General features: G+C 45.5%; 1 protein-coding gene across 1 annotated transcript in view; it reads right to left on the bottom strand.

Annotated features, from left to right (window-relative positions):
* Positions 1–18,377, bottom strand: part of VOPP1 (VOPP1 WW domain binding protein) — a 443,837-nt gene that overhangs the window by 236,089 nt on the left and 189,371 nt on the right. The window lies entirely within an intron of this gene.

Genomic DNA, 18,377 nt, shown 5'->3' with positions numbered 1-18,377 from the left:
TACAGGGGCCCCCGACCCCCGCGGGCCCCCCGATGGGGAATGACTGCCATGATTGCCCGCGGAACGAACAAGACGTAGCCACGAGACGTCGGCGCTCTCATGCTGGCGCCAGCCTCAGTTTGAATGACCAAAATCCTGCAGACTACCAATTTGATCAGTTCCGGTGGAACACCAGTATGACCCGGTAGGAAAGATTGTTGCCTCCCTCCCCCCTTTGACTGATGGTTCATGTCGACGGCCCCTTCTGTTGCCCTTTAACGAAACTTTTGGACTGCCGAAAGAGGCTCTGGTCCAACCACGAGTTGGTGGAGACATTTTGACTATACTTGGACCTGCCTGACCTCACCCAAAATGGCGCCGGTACAAATGAAACTCGCAACTCCCTGTTGTGTTCCGGTTGCTCAGCCTTGATCGCATGGCGGGAGGGGATGGGTACTGATTGAACACTTGGACAATGAATTGATGTTAAGTTCTGACGCGTCATTGATTACCGTATTATTGAAAGTTCGAATTTTCGACACTTATGGTACTTGCCCACAATGAATTTTCGATATGATTTTATTGCACTTGTCGCACCTTTATGAAATCAACGGTCACCGACTCCGTTCAAATAAATATCCCCTCATGTACAGTTCCAGTCTGCTCCGTGGCCGGCCCACGTGGTTGTAGACCCGTATTTGTGCGCCAACATTTTTAAATAAAGGTCTTTTTTGAAAAGCAAACATAGTTGTAGCGCTTAGATTGGTAAGTTTCGAATAAATGGCCACTGTTTCCGATATAAGTTAAATACAGGTGAAATTAAGCAACTCGATTACTTAAAGGTTAAAAAGCAAAGTACACAGAAATATTGCAAATGTGAATGGCCCAGGTTTGTTGTGTGTGTGTTTTTATATATATTTTTATTTTTGTGCAACGTAAAGCAATCGATAAATGTTCCGGTATTTAGCCTTTACTTTATGTGCCACAGGTATCAGGGAAATTGTTTCAGATGCCCCTAAGCCACTCCGAAGGAATGCCACCTAGCCCCTCTAGTTTCCGTGCCTGATGAACAAAAACGACCCTGTACCACTGTAGACCATTCCTCCTCCTCGAAGGAGAGCACGAGTTCACCCCCCACTTTACACTGACTGCCCTTTGTTTTGACCCTTCCCTACACACGATCCGTAATACCACACTTGGGCGATCTATGCAATACACAGTTCATCAATGATTATCTCTCCCACACTGCCGGTCCCTCTGGGCTTAAACGCCGAGATGAAAGGGACTGCATCCCGCGGAGATAGGTCGAGTATGTGGTAAGTAAAAGCATTTTCGGGTTTATGCGCGCTGATGTGTTTTAAAACGCTGCCCCCACCCCTTCTTTTTTTCCCTTCTTTTCTGCAGGTCACATCGGAACGTCGACTAGAGTATGGAGAAGACCTACGCAACACGCCATGGTTCCGCACGGAAAAATTGTATATTGTCTATGGGGACTGCCCTGAGAACGTGACGAATTTGTGTGATATGAATGCACGCGTGTATGCCCTGATGTGTATAGCTCGACTGAATACACGTTGCACACGTTTGGATTGATAAGAGAAATGTTTTATGTATGACTTAAGTGATGATCGAACGACCGATGGAATGGGGAAAAGGGGTCTGAACATGGTGCCTATACACGACAAACAAACAAAGATATAGTACTCCCTTACTTAGAAACGACTGTCTCTCTTTCTCTGAACCCAGCGACTGGGAGGGTGGCCTGAAGCAGAAACTTGACGGGTTATTGCAGTATGACGAAATATGACTCCAACCGGCGCCCCAAATAATGCAACCAAGAATGACGTGCACCCATGAGTAAATTGATACGGTAACTAAATAGGGAGAGGTTCAGGAATATTCCGGGGTGAGGTTTACCCAAGTACCCTCCTCCTGGAAGACTAGGAATATTGTCAAATGTTTAAGATTTACCACCTCCTTCTTGCACCCTCATAGACATGAAACTCAAAGCTGCCCCATTGTTCTCCCGACTGACACCCTCCGTTGCCTCAGCCTGGATACCCATTCGCTAAAAATGATTCGAAGATCCCACCGTGAGTATTAGCCCGACCAGGTTAGTTCCCGAACAATTGACAAAGGCGTAAGTATTTGCAACCGAGGCCACCAGCAAAGGCAGCCAGATGAATTAAGTAGGATACTAAGGATGCGCAGCATGCAGGAAGAAATCTTTTTGGCCAAGTACTGTTCTATGTTTTGTCTTGGATTCTTGTATATAATACATGTACTATTTACCCCCCCGCCTGAATTCATGTGTACGTAATGTATGGATCTACGTCGTCCCTCAGCCTTTGTTTCTATATAACTTGACCCCTGCTGTTCTGTGTTGTGTGCGCACTAAATGGCCTATTATTGTACACGTTTCTCTCTCTCTCTTTCTCTCTCTCTCCATGTCGTACGTGTACCGAATAGTTCGTTTAAAATGCGGACGACTCTCTCTCTGAGGGTCCCCCTGTTCCCTCTTCCTTTATGTGGTAACGTTGTGTCCCGCCGGCACAAGCCTAATTAGTTTTTTAACACAAAGGTGTTCGGCAAAATTGACAGAAACTAAAACAATTGTAATTTGCCATATTACTACCTCTCCTTTCTGTAAAATGATGGAACTTGAATTGGCTAAGAAGGAAAGGACAGGTAAGACGACTGATGTCCCCTAATCTGGCCTTTTTTATAGGGGGACTATATGTCAGTGGCCTTCTGTTCTCAGTTCGTTAGAAGCACAATCCCCAATGCCCAGATTGCCCCACCTCTCTGCACCCGAGTACGGATGTCCAAAACATCCTCGTTTCTCCCGATTGACCCCAGCTCCATATCCCGAAGTATAACTGATGACCCTGATTAACCGTTGCTCCCCGAGAAAAGAATGTTTAGCCTCTGTCCCTCTCTCATGATGATAGAAGACTGCCAGGGCTTGGGTTAGAAAGACGAGTCTCTACCGAAGGATCCGATTTCGAGTTTGATGGAATACGCAGTTGATAGGAGTCTGACTTCTCTCCATATACGTCATGAATGAACGCCAAATAGACTTAGTACAAACTCAGTAGAAATGCCCGCATACATACTCCATAGTGATCACTTCTGACCGTGACCGATGAACGTATCCCCAACTACTTAAGATTGGGGGCGGAATTGAAATGTATAAATGTCTTCTCCTGCCAGTTCTCTAAAGCTTGTTTTGTACCCATTCAAAGATACACAATCACCGGAGGAGAGGGGCCGGACGTGACGCACAGCCTAGCCGCAGATCATGAAGCACATGTGACCTCGACCAAAGGTGGAGCCGCAGAGCAACGAGACGCGGGACGAGGCACCACTCTCAAACACGGAAAATGAAAGGATGGAGGGCTGCCTTGAAGCCCTCTGCTTGCTGACCCACGCGTGCCAGAAGTCCCCGCCCCTTTGAGCCCGATTGATGGGCCTGCCTGCTCGTTATCCTTTGCTCCCTTGGTTTGTCTCAAAGATCTGAGCCCACTCCGCCCTCTCTTCCCTCGATTATCCGACAACCCCCCTTTTTTTCACATGGATTTTGACTCAGAGAAGAAGAACAGCATTTAGGTAGAATAGGGTTTGCCACGGAAGGAGAAAGAAATGCAGGTGCCCAGCATGAGGCACCCTTCAAAAGATTAGTTAGGAAACAGGACTGTGGTCTAACAGCAGAGGACAGATCGCACCCTGCGACGTGTAAGGATGGATCCGAGCTGGACCTATAGCTCCACCGCCGGTGCTCAACAGCGCCTAACGGAAGAAAACGAACTACTAGAGCCTACCAGTGATGGCTCGCTGCTAAAAAGACACTGTGGCGAAGACCCCCCCTCCCCTTTCTGAACTTTCTACCCCCCCTGACTACTTGCTTGTATTGAACTGAATTCCTCCCTCATCTGTATTGCACCTCGTCTATTGCATCGACTGCACATGGTTATATGCAATCCGCCAGTATTGACAAACGCTATTTCATTGACCACACATGGCTATATGTACACCCCGTCAGTTATGATAAACACGGAAATGAACTAACTTATGTTAAAAAGCGGCGACTGTGGAAAATGACAATGTGTATGTACATAAGCGGCGTTCATTTGTGTTCACCATACCCCTCGCTGTAAGCAGAACAAATACCGCGAAGCAGTGACCGCATCATCCCGCCAGCATAGGCCCATGCACGCACGTACACGACAGCCATTTTAGGCACCGAGGCCTCTCTGCCCGTTTGTTAAATCCCCAGCACGCCCCCCCCCTGTTGAACACCCCCGCTCTCTCATGCATAGGCCATAAAACCCTCTCCCTCTGCGCGACCCTGCTCTAAAAGTGACACCCCTGCCTGACCGACACCCCCCTGCATTCCTCCCAGGAACACCCTTCCCCTCTTCTGATGACCCCCCCCGGCTACACCTGGCCTCTCAACCCGGTCCCAAGTCATAAAACAAAGCCTCATGGATGTACCCCCCCTGGCCCCGCATAGCAAAACGTGATACACCAACTGAAGTGCCCGATCTTATCGCCTGCCCAACCTTAGATCTGACCACCCCCTCTTGCCCTCGTGTCCTGTTGGAATGTCCGGCTGCAAGATTACAATCACATGTTACATTTGGGAGGGGAAACGACATCCGAGCGACAGGCATGGGAATAGGCCTGAAGCTGGGATTCCAAACGTGCCTTTTCGTACTTCAAAGTTTCTTTATTGCAATAAGGAATGTTTGTGCATCATAAACCTGTGTATAAAAGACGGAGCCTCAGAGAAACTTGTTAGAGCACCTCTTGAAGACATTGTGCGCGTGTCCGAAATGACAGGCTCTCCTCATGAGAAATAAAAATCTGTTCTTGCACTCCCGCTTCCTGCGCCCGTCTCTTTATTTGGTAACTGATCAAAATGGGAACTAAGAGGCGTCTTGTGCCAGCAGCCTGGGCATCGGTTGTAATTTGGGCTGTTTTTCCTCAGAGCACGTCTCATCCAGGGCGTGAAGAAATCTAATCACATCATCCTCACCCTGATGGAACTCCAATGGCTCCCTTTGCTGGTCTGAACTATCTTTAAAATCAGCAGCATCGTTTATAAAGCCATCACGATCAGCATCCTGCTTTTCTTCCAGACAAGCTCGCCATCTTTGGTGGTTCTCAATACACCCATCACCAGGACACCTTCAGACTGCAGACTAAGACTAAACAGTGTTTAGACAAAAGTTTGTTAAAAAAATATCGTCTTGACAAAATATTGTGTCAGAATATTGAGGGCAAAACTATTGTGAATATAAGTTTCCATAGGTAAGCAAAGCTTTACTATGTATACGTCCACATATATGTACCTTGACGATATACATATCTTCAAAGTATATAGAGAGATAAGAATAGCAAATCTATACTTATCTATTTTTAAAATTTAGGAAAGTGTTGAAGCCTCACCTCTTTAAAGAACACATCACAATATATTACCACCCACAACCCAGCTTTTTCTCCTACTACTTGACCACTTTACATGCTCTACTCAGAGTACAAACCCTCAGGTTAATATTATCCAAATGTTCTGGGGAACTTTGCAAGCCTGCAGCTTTTGTCAAGTCTGTTCTCTGGGGATGTATTTATAAGTACAATTTGAAATCTTGTGACTGAACCTGTTTCCTGTAAAAAAAACAAAAATATGGCAGTCACAGGCATAATTGCCTCCATCATCTTTTCTGTTCTTTCTGACAATTTTCGAGTTTCTTTCAGGGAACAGAGGTTCACTCACAAGATTTCAAATATGTACTTAATATTTACTTATATTTACTACTTACTTAATATTGACATATAAATACGTCACCAGCGAACAACATTGATAAAACCCCAGGCTTGCATGCCACTTTAATGGGGCGAAACCAGTGTTGGCTCCATAAGGCTGGCTGCATAAAGCTGTCTAATGGAAAATAATATGTAAATATATGATGCTTTTATCAAGGGAACTCTTATGAAATTCAGGATCAAACTGGAGATCTTCGAAGGACCTTTGACAAATAAAGATATAAAAAAACATATTTTGAATAATATTAAAGAGACTCTCTTATTAAAAAGTCATAAAATTGAGTACAATTTTCCCCTAGACGTTTGGATAATATTAACCTGAGGTTTTGTACACTCATTTGAGCATACAGATTGAGTAATGAGTTGTGTTGGTGGCCCATCAATTATATGAGTGTAAAAAAAGCCCATCCGATTTGATTTCTCCAGATACATAATCAAGTAGTGCTTGAATGTATCAGGATTTAATTAAAATCTCTGCATAGCGTGTTGACGTTATGCTTGTCTATGACCATGTACAGCCATCCACTGCCCTTTGCCTTGGTTTGTGATGTAAAAATACCATATCCATAAATACAATTTACGATGAGTCAAAAGTTCTGGCTTTAATATGTTAAAACTCAGAAGCAGCATTTGTGAATGTCTGTATTTACAGGTGTTAGCTCATTAAAGTCAGACCCACTGGATTTGGAACAGTGTTTTAACAAGGAAAAAGAGCTAGATAGAATAATGATAAAAGACAGATGGTGAAAACACCATGAATATTCATACAAGAGAAAAAGAACGGCAAATAAACAAGAGTGGAAAGTCAACAAGAAAGACAGAGGGGAAAGAACAATGTGGAAAACAGACAGGGAAAACAAACATGGGTTCTGAAGCAACCGATAAAGAAATAAAACAAAAAAGGGATTTCTTTCTGTATATGAAGCATGCATAAGATAAATAATTTTAAAAATAATAATTCAATGCAGTTTTACATTACAATAAATGTCTTGGTTTGAAATACAAGCACCACATACAATGTGCAATTATACACCAAACAGCCAATAGTATGAAGTGAGAAATACACATCTGGGCAGAGCCAAGGGCATGCTACGTATATTTTAAAGAACTACAAGTAATAGATGAAATAAACAGAAGAGCTGTCAAGCCAGACATAGAAACAAAGAGGCATCTGTATCATTGAGTTGTGTCGCACTTTCACCACGCAGGGGGCGCAAGAACTACTAAGTCAGATTTATCGGGGAACATCCTTAACCATGCAACTTTTACAACGCAATACCTTTACCACGCAGGTATTACAACGCAAGTCGTTACAACGACTTGCACTGGGGGGCGCTGTAAGATAGGGAATAGTTTAATTTACTATCCAAAACCTTCCCTACTATCCACGAGGACTGGAGTTGGAATAGTAAATTAAACTATTCCACTATCCAGCACCCCCCAACGCAAGTCGTTGTAACGACTTGCGTTGTAAAACCTGCGTGGTAAAGGCATGCGTGGTAAAAGCATGCGTTGTAACGACATACATCCGATTTATCACGCCACGCAAGGCCACCATCCACGGCCTTGCATGGTTTCATACATCTAGAGTAACGCAACAATGTGCGAATCATTGGACTGCGTTGCTCTGCTTTGTCGGTGGAGCATGGGTGTCCCGGCGCATCCACCCATGGATTTTGGGGCATTTCCAGATTTACTGTTACTGGAAGACCTGGGAATTTGCCAAGATGCTAGCCTTCCATTGGTGAGGCAAAACAAGGAGAAATCCCTTTTTTTCTCCCCGTTTTTCCTCTTTCTATGTGTGGTGTGCACACATAGAAAGAGTAAAATGCCTCTGAGGATTGTTTTTGTGCAGGGAGGTGCCCATGCGCCATCTAATGGTAAAGATGGCCCATTCCTGCCCTTTCATGCAGCGCAGCAATGTAGATTGCTGCGATGCGCTGCAAGAAGGCTTGATAAATGTGCCCTGAGCGTTTCTCGGGCCGTCACTGTTTTACGGCCTTGTGGCAAGGCCTTTATTAAGGTTTCTTTCTTCTCAGCGTAACTGCACTCTTGGTTTCAGGAGCCATTAATCACCTATTAGGAAAAAGGATTAGCTGACAAAAAACTTAAGTTGCTCTCCAGAAATCAAATATTCATTAGCAGTAATGGTTTCTCATCTAATTAGGGTTCAATGATTGTTTGCAACTCATGCGATAGTCTTGTTCATAAAACATATACCAGCGTTATGTTCTGTCAGGCTGAGAGAATAGATGTTCGTTCCCCTGTGTGTTCACACATGAGGCATACGAACCCTCCAAGCCTGCATTAACTTCCTTTTATGACGTGAATGACTGGAATAATTCTCTTTAAGTGCCATCTCGTCAAATGTTTCAGTGCGAAGTTATCTAAATGAAGGGTGCCTTTCAACTTGGCGCCCTACAAACATGAACAAATGATTCCGCCTGTTCCGTAGAAGTGTCGGGTGCGCGGAAAGCAGGGACTTGGATAATGGGGCCCAGATATACCAATAATAACGTAACGCACAAACTGGTTTGTAGCTTGGGACTTGGACCACGAGCCAGTGTCCAGTTCCTCTTTATTCACTTTTCCTCCTCGGCCCCTCCCCTTCCTGGCCTCCACCACATAGTCCTACTGAGAGGGTGCTGGAGGTGGCGCACCCCTTGGATTACCGAAGGGTGGGACAGCCCACCAAACATAACATTCCTCCTTTACTTTAAAGAAAGAAAATTATCACCAAAACATATGATTTCTCGTGCTAATATCAAAACAGATGCATGGGTTCTCCTTGATCTTGAGCAGCAAACAAGAGATAAGCATACCAGATTAAAAAGGAGCGAGAGATAAATAGACGGAGAGAAGTCATGTTATTCTTCCCTACTTTAGATCAACAGAAAATCCTTCAGATGGGAAGATGCTGCAGGACTTGGTCTGAGGTGGTACTTCCCACTTTCGCAATGACCACCACTCTCCTGACCATCACCTCCTCTGCTCGCTCGTGAATGTTGATAGTCATCAGGGATACTCTGGAGAACTGGCTCCGCTGTAGGGCATGTAGCAGTCACTGTACTTTTGGCAGATTACGCATTTCGTACACCAGATGGGGAAACTCCCTCCCAGTTGGACAGTATGACGGTTAGGCACCATCAGGGCCCATACCCCTGTCCACCATTCTATAGGATGTCCCTACATCGGTGCTTATAGGGCTTCAGTACTTCTTGAAACAGGATATGTTTCTGGTGATGGTCTCTCCTGCTTTCTGGGCCTTGATCATTGATTTTTTTCACAGCTTGGATTCACCAGGGATCTGTCTCAAAGGGAGAATGAATTTTCACAGTGGATACCGATTGTTCACCGTGACCACATCACCAACTGCAAAAGATTTTATCTTCACTCCCGGGATTCTCAACATGTGATTATTTTTGGACTGACGTTGCTACAGCTTTACTGCGACATATTCCTGTTGGTTCGACAGCAGGTCCACCTGGGCGATGACGTCACCCACCGCTCTATTGATGCATAGTAACCCCGGGATGACTTGGGACATTGAATGGGGTGTAAGTCTACAATCCCTCAGAATGGTGTACAGTGCACACTCCATGTTCTGGCCATGAGCCAATACAATCCGAAGAACTTTGTTTAACGTGAGCATGAAGTGCTCCACCTCTCCGTTGGCTTGTGGCCAGCACGGGGTGAACTTACGACGCTGAATACCCCAAGACTGCAAGTACTCAGAGAATTCATGGCTGGAGAAGGGAGGACCATTGTCAGTGTGCAATTCCTTTAGAATCCATGAGTGGCCATTATTTTCTCCAGACGCGGTATGGTGTTGATCACCGTTGTTGATTCCAGGATCTCAACCTCCGGATACTTTGAGAAGTCATCAATGACAACCAACATGTGCCTCCCTTCTGGAGACTTCCAAAATCTGCACTTGCTCTTTGCCAAGGGCGGGGTGGTATTTCTTCCACAATGATTGGAGCTTGTGGTTTAGCTGGGCCAGTCGCTTGAAATAGAGGACAGTGGCAAACTGTATGCCTCACAGCATTACCAAGATTGCCACACTTTGCAGTGCAGCTGATATTTGGTCTTGACAATCCCTTGGTTGGCTATGCGTGCCACATCAACCACCCATAGCTGTAGCGTCCTGGGGATCACTAGACAGAACCCCTCATGAGGCAAACTTCCAGAGACACAGCTAGTTTTAAACAAACGTTGTGCAACACGTTAAGGGCTGCATGTGCTTCTTTGGTCCTGTAGGGCATTTTATTCAGTAGCCACAAGCCATCCCCGCAGCTATGTCATTTAACTGTAGTGCATTTCAACAGTTTAAACTTTATATTTTCCCTACAGCCAATGACTGCATGTATTAACCCCTAAGCAACAAAACATCCTAAAATGTAACTTGAACTACCTGCCTACCCACCCTTTGGACATGATTCCCCAACTGTCAACACCAACCAAACTTCTGACAAGTCCTGCAATACTTTTGAGATCTCCGCAAGGACCTGTTTCAAGCGACAGCAATACAATCTCACCCTCCCCCTGAGCACCTATCTCAACAACAGAGCCTACAGAACCAAACATGCAACAGAAAAGACGAAACCCCGGCTAACCCTAGCATAAGGGATGGGTGGGCAGACGGGGAAAATCACCTACTTGCTCCCTGTCACCAGCCACCAGGTCACCTGAACCTAAAATGGTGACAGGGATCCCAAAGTACAACTATTTATACGTTGTGCTATCTTGGGCTGCAAACATAGCCCAACACAAAATGCCAGCTCATAGGCTGCACCACGCTCCCAATCTGCCCGGGAGGCCAGAGCTCCCAGTGTTCGGCTGTCCCCCAAATCCCCCTTCTCTCCCTCTTAAACTTTGCTTGATGGAAAACCATAACCATGTTCTGAAAAATGCTTAAGACTCGCATTTTCTGTAGAGTGCTCTGGTACTGTTTATGTTGCCCTTGGGTAACAATATGCGCTTTATATGTGTTTCATTCATTTACTTATCCATTTATTCAACTATTCATTCACTGTGACCCTCTTTAATGCATTAATTGTTACACTGAATTAGCCATAGTTTACCTTCTGGTAATATTAACATATTTTTCATATATGGAGTACTTTTTATTCATAATTTATATGTTCTTCAGAGGGTAAAGATGGCATGTATGGTACATAAATTCAAACTAGCACTAAGTGAGGAGCCACAAGCCTTGAAATTTAGAAGTATTTAGCCTATGTATCTACCAACCTTATGTGGGCCTTACCAAGCACCCTCTAATAGGAGCATTGGTTCTCATGTAAAAGGTTGGCCCTTAGACTGAAAAGATGGCATTCTTCATTCAGAAGTAGCGGAGAGTACCCATACGATACAGCAGTGCTCCGATCAACACAGAATATTTCAACTCATTCAAAGTAGGTAATTTGCTAAATGCTAGACCCAAGCCCACAGGATGACTTAAGCCTTGATGTTTGATGGATGTATTCTACTTCTGTGCCCAGATTCCTAAAATAGAATATGGCATTGCCATGAAAACACTCTCTACTGGAGGATTTCCATACACCAGACTGCACTCTTCAATCAATCAATCAATCAATCAATCAATCAATCAGTCATTTGTAAAGCACGCTAAATACCCGGGAGGGTCTCGAAACGCTGAGGCGGGGGAGAAGCGGGGGCGCTACTGATCGAACTGCCAGGTCTTGAGCATCCTCCTGAAGGTCAGCAGGTCTTGGGTCTGTCGTAGGCTCAGTGGGAGGGTGTTCCATGTCTTGGCGGCGAGGTGGGAGAAGGATCTCCCGCCATAGGCTGTTCTTCAGATGCGCGGGACAGTGGCTAGTGAGAGGTCGGCGGAGCGTAGCTGGCGGTTGGGGATGTAGAAGGAGAGCCGTCTGTTGAGGTAGGCTGGGCTGGTCTTGTGGAGTGCCTTGTGTGCGTGGATGAGGAGCTTGAAGGATATACTCTTGCTGATGGGGAGCCAGTGCAGGTCCCTCAGGTGGGGTGTGATGGGGCCGTGGCTTGGTACGCCGAGGATCAGTCGTGCCGAGGTGTTTTGGATGCAATGTATTCGTTTGATGAGCTTGGTCGGGGCTCCCGCATAGACAGCGTTTCCGTAGTCGAGATATCTCTCAGTTGACGCTGGCTACTCCCAAGCTTTATCAGATACAAAACTGATCCTCAAAACACAGTACTAAAACAATAAAGAAAAACTTATAAAAAAAGGTTAAGATGGTGATGATCATCCTTACTCCAGATACCAAGATTGTGCCAAGAACTGATCCCGGGGTATATCTTACAAGGAGTAAACGCCAAAAGAACATCACTTTTTCCGATGTTCTGGTGGCTTTAACACATTTGCCTTATTTACAAGGCGGTGTTATATAATGCCCCTATTCACGCAGCACTTAGTGTGAAGAGGGCATACAATAGGTGTTGCAGTGGGCGTTCCGCCGCAACACCCATTGCTTTTTAATGCTGTCCCATATTCACAAGGTATGAGGCAGTGCCCAAAATACCGCCAGCGAATTCCTGGTCTTAAGCAGGCGATACGAGGAGAAATGTTTAATTTCTCTTTGCTTTTTGCTCTTTCCACCTGTGCTGCAATCTGCACCACACATAGATAGAGCAAATCGCCTGTAAAGATTTTTTATGTGTAGAATGGTGTCCCTTCCCGCACATAAACAATAGCCCCTGCATAGTACGCCCCCTAGCAAAATGGCGCTAGGGTACCTGCACTGGAACTAGGCAGCTTTTGTTAGCACCAGCGATAAGGGTAATGCAGGGGTGGATCATATTCTCCCACGATTTTGAAACCAATTTTGGCATAACACCGTGCTCCACCAGTTTCTTGTAAATATGCCCCTTTGGTAGGCAACTAAATGCTTCTTTTTCAAATTCTACTAAGGGTTTTCAGATTTCTGAATTCAAACAGTTTTGTGTGCAGGCTATTATGGACATTCCATGCCTTGTGACCTTTTCAACCTTAGATGGTGTATGACACCCTAAATTTACATTTTACCTCATTGATCTTTCCTCACTCTAGAGGCTGATGACAATTCTGGATATTGGATCTATGGATCTGTCGCATTAAAAGGAAGTAAAGAGAAGAGCTTTCAAACGAACACTGAGACAATGGAGTACATACACTCAATATTACCTTTCAATTGGAAGCGTGCCATGGCATTTAATATTAACCAAGTGCCCTTAACAACTCTAAAGCTCATTCATTTTTGTATTCATGAACCCAGTACTAAAGTTAATTGTTAGCCTTTCATGAAAGATTTATTGATCCAAACAAGCAAATTCCATTCAATGTGCATTTGTATACTTATAAGGTGCTCTATTGGGTAAGAGCCATGGAGTATCTTGATCCTAAAATACTTCTGATACTTAAAATTGCATGTCAGCAGAATTGGAAAATCGGGTCCACATTGGAGAAAAGCCGAACTGCCAAAGAAATGGGTATGCAATATCAACAACCACAGGGTCTATGAGAATAGTTGTCTGCAATGTCTAATATCCCGACAATGTGGCAAAGGAGTTTGGCCTTTTGAGTATTCAAAAAGGAACAATCATTAATGAACTTCGCTTTTCTAACATTTTCCATTCAGTGTGCCCCCCACACTTTTGCCAACCATTCTAATTATGATGGCATTTTCTCCTGTTTCAAACATTTTTGCAAATTCCGTCAAACCGCATAATGAAAGTGTGAACCACTTTGGGGAGACTTTCACATTGATTCCTAAATTCAGTTTCAGTACAATTACATTTATTTTGGTCATTAGTGGCAGTCACCCACGCACTTATCAGCAGCAGAATCGACTATGGCAACGCACTCTACACCAGTATCACCCAGAAACTTCTCAAGAAACTACAGAACATTCAGAACGCCTCCACCGGACTTATCCTCAACATCCCCCGCTGCAGCCACATCACTGCCCACCTGAGAAACCTCCACTGGCACCCAGTCAGCAAAAGAGTCACCTTCAAGCTCTTCACACATGCCTACAAAGCCCTACATGACGCAGGACCTGCGTACCTGAACCACCACCTTGCATTCCACTCACCCACCAAAGACCACCTCGACTCCACCCAACTGGCCCTGGCTACCGCCCCACATATCCACAAGACCACGGCCAGAGGAAGATCCTGCTACATTGCAGCAAAGACCTGGAACACCCTCCCTCTCTACCTCTGGCAATTACTGTCACTGCTTCAGTTCAGGACTCACAAACGTAGGCCAATCGAGAAACCTGAAGTTCTCCAACACACTTCTTCTCATCTTCCCCAAAAGACATAAACAAAAAGCCCTCTCACACTCTTTCTCAGAACACTCCAACAAAATCTGTAACTCTCTCCCAATACACATCAGAACTAACCCCTCTTTCACAAGCTTCAAGAGTCAATTTAAAAACAATTTCTCCTAAACCAGCACCTTTCTTCCTCCAGGAAATAATCAAATCAACCGTACCACGGAACCCACACCTAGTTACATATACATCTCCTGCAAGCTTTACACAACGACCTGACGCTCAACTCACCAATATTAATACGTTATTACTGAATAAGAATGAGTAGGCTCTCAAAACTAAATTTTTAATACACTGGGATAGACTGATAATTGCCTAGACTTCTCAAAATTGTATTCTTATTTTACTGTGATTGACTGCCAATTGTCGTGACATTGCTGTAAAGCCCTCTGCTACCCCTCTGGTCATCTAAGCGCTTTATTAAATTGAAATGAAAATAATAGATTCTCAGCATTCCAAAATTTTTAATTCGCAACTCTGCGCATCTTCAGTGCAAAGTACGAACAGGTTTAATTACTTCACACCTTTTTAAATCTGGGCAGGCACCAAGATAAATAGGAAAAGAGGTGATTATACAAAACAGAGAAATGCATGCCAAGGTAATGATATGAAAATAGGATTTTAAAATAATGGTCAGACTACCGCACTTGTGCTCTGGACAATTGACATAAAGAATCAGACAACAGTGTTTCAGTACAGTGTTTCAGTTAAAAACATAAAGTCTGGATTAAGGTCAAGACAAGAGTGAGGTCTCTGATCGTGAAAGAATGTTACGCCATTGAGCGCACATTCAAAATGCAGCTTAAAGGCCGCACAGGCCTTTTATTCCACCCGGCATTTTCCCGGTGGCTGGAAAGCTTGGAGGCCGGTTTTGAAAGCCCAGGGCCGCTCCTAGTGTCTATATCACTTCCCCAGCTCCCCAAGAGTAATTTCAGCAGACACGGGGAGGCCATTAGGAGAGAAAGAAAGCGAGGGAGGGGGCGGGATCCAGAGAGAAAGCGATCAGAGAGGGAGAAGAGAGAATTGAAAAGAGAGAGAAGGGATGAATGGAATGAGAGAGAAAACGTCAGGACATGAAAGGAGTGGTGCTGGTTTTGGCATATTTTTACTAGGGTTGCCTTTGGTTCCCCAGTTCAGCCCTGGACAGCTTGTAGCAGATGCTGAAGGGGAGTTACAATGTGACCCCGTTCACCTCATTAGCACACACTGGGTACCACAAACAACCAAATGCTGCTTGTCTTATCCGTACTCGTCTACAGGGTGAGTTGGCAGTGGCCATCGGACCGGCATCACCTACCGGATACAGGCCCCCCATTAACTTCCATCGCTGGCCTGAACCATTAGCCTACATCCCCACCTCCGCTTCTGGTTCCATTACTGTGTTCATCATTGCCATCCGTATCTGCAAAGCATCTTTCAGCTTTTTTATCTGTGCGCACCTCCCTCATTCCCCTTACTTCCTCTAGGGTCCATTCCCCCATGTCTTTGCCCCAAGTAGCATATGTGGGGACCCTAGGGGACAACCAATGGTTTGCCAATCTGCGCTTGCCCAGTACTAGACCCAGAAATGCAAAGCAATGCTTCATTTTTCCTTGTTTCGATGCGAACTGAACCCCAGCAAACAGTGATGCACTGTGGAATATATGGAAATGGAAGTTGTCATGACCAGATTTGTCACCACCTCTTTCCAGAAGTCTTGAACTGAGCCACATGTCCATGTCATATGCAAGAAAGAGGCCCGGTAGAAATCACATGCTGGTGATCTCAGTGGGTATATTGTGTGCATTTGTGCCGGCATGATATTTGTGGGACATATACATTTCTAATTAATCAGCTTAAAGTGGGCATTGCTCACCACGTGCTGCAAGGCCTGTGGCAGATCCGCCTTTAGGGCTTTGTATAAAAAGAGTGTCTGATGTCTGGTATGGATACAACCCACCAGAGCTTCCAGTGTTTTGCTTACCCGAGGTCTATCCGAGTAGCACAGCTACACCTCCCTTACCGTATTGGCTAGTTTAGCAAACCTCAAGAATGTGCCCGCTACTATATCAAACGTCACCCTGGCCTCTGCAAAGGTGGTGGATTTATCCCCTGACTAGTAGTGCCCCAGTGTGCTACATCCTCCCCCCTGCAGCCCCGCATTGACATTAAGGGCCAGATGTAGGTAAATTCTGTTTTCCGACTCTTAAATACGGACTCATACCGAATCGGTATTTCAGAATCGGAAAACGGGATGTAGGGAAAAATTCGGAAAAAATTACCGATTCGGTAACACTCGGAATATGTATTCGGAATTTACCGATTCGTTTTTTTCCGAATCAGTAAATACACATTCATTCCTATGGTCCTCCTGGCCCATAGGAATGAATGGGAATTTACAGATTCGGTATTTACCGAATCGGTAAATACCGAATCGGTAAATTTCGAATCGGTAAATTTGAAAAATAACACATGTGAGCCTGTGAACCAATCAGGAACACCCACCATACCCCACAACAAAGCCATAGAGGAACCAACCAATCAGATGCAACCACCCCTCCCCAGTACCTGGGAGTGGCCACACCCATGCAGGCGCAGAGCAACTGAACTGTTTGGAGAGCAGGAGGAAACAGAGAGGAGCTGGCTTCCCTGAGCATACCTGGTCAGCAAAATGGAGTCCCAGGATGGCCAGAAGGACACAGCTGAGCGCAGGAGGAAAATCAAATTCAGCCCAGCAGAACTGCAGGTGCTGGTTGAGGAGTTGGTGAAACACCACACCAAAATCTTTGGTAAACAGTCTCTGCATGTTGCAGAGTCTGTCAAACTTAGCACCTGGCTTGACATCCAGTCCAAGGTCAATGCCATTGGAGTCTTAAACAGGGACATAGATGACCTTAAAAAAAGATGGTACGATCTGCGTATCATCACCAAGAAAACACTTGCAGCACTGAGAAAAGACGCTGGAGCCACAGGTGGAGGGAAAAACAGAGACCCAAGACTGACAGACCTTGAGAAGCTGGTAGAATCCACCCTGGAGCCTGAAAGCATCCATGGGATTGGGGACGCTGACAGCTCTGCCAGAGCTGCAAAGAAACAAGGTAAGATGCATGGACATTAATCCCCACCCATTTCCCTGTCCCCCTTCCCCGCTGTGTGTGTCAGCATCACACTCCAGAGCAGGTTTCACTTATGTCCAGCAATGCATCATGGGAGACGTAGTCATAGGTACATACATCAATGCAGTCACCATAGAATTCAGCAAGGCATGCCACACACTACTTCCAGACGCTGATGAAGACTAGGCAATTGTGTGATAGAAGTGTGATTTAATCATGACACACAGGTGAACTACACCACTGACCCAATGTGCATATCTGTCCACAGGAGAGTCATCGCGCAGTAAAGCACAGGAAAGGGAGGAGAGGGTACCGACAACTGAGAGGAGGGAGAAGACAAAAGAAAGAGCAGGTCATCGCGCTGTTCAGGAAGACAACACCACAGCGCAGGAAGCCACTACACCTGAGCGACCCACCACACCACAGCCTCAGTCACCTCTGTTGTTAGGGACACAAGAGTTGGAACCAGCAGCACTTTCCCCCACACCAACATCACAGTCATCTGTGCAGAGAAGGGCAAGGAGGCTTGATGTGCCCCCTCTCAGGATTCTGCAAATGTCAGATGAGGAGGGTGTCATTCCAAGTAATCCACCTGTGTCTGACAACGCTGGGCAGCAGACTACCTCAGGAGCTGTGTGGGTCAGTGTCCGAGGCCGAAGGGCACGGGAGAGAGGCGAAGGCCAGGATGGAGAGGGGGTCTTCTGTGGTCTTGAGGCCACCATGGTAAAAGTCCAGCGCCTGCAGGCAAAGGCAATGTTAGCAATGCACAGGCAGGAACGTAGTATAAATTGCAAGATGTCAAACCTAGACCATTGCATTGGCAACATGACTGAGAGCATGCAGTCCATAGCAAAGGGGATGACAGACATGACACAGTGCATGAGTGCTCTGTGCGACAAATTAGATAGAGACCATTGTGAGAGGCGCAGAAATCGTCAGTATATGCGGCAACAGTCAAAAGCCTTGAACCGCTTTGCTGGTAACTACCAGAGGCAAGCAGGTGTAGGCTACACAGCACCTGCACATGGGGAGGGATGGCGTGCGCCCTTGGTGTTGGGTGATCCAGGAGTGGGTGCAGGTCCCTGATCAAGTCCAGGATGGTTCTGGGGTGTAGCCTGTACCTTTGCAGTATCTCTGGCTCAGTCAATTGGAAGAGTGTTATCCT

This window comes from Lissotriton helveticus, chromosome 4_1, assembly GCF_964261635.1.
Source record: "Lissotriton helveticus chromosome 4_1, aLisHel1.1, whole genome shotgun sequence".
In the NCBI taxonomy this organism is placed as follows: Eukaryota; Metazoa; Chordata; class Amphibia; order Caudata; family Salamandridae; genus Lissotriton; species Lissotriton helveticus.
Note: the sequence above shows the minus strand (reverse complement) of the source record. Positions and strands in the feature narration are given on the sequence as shown.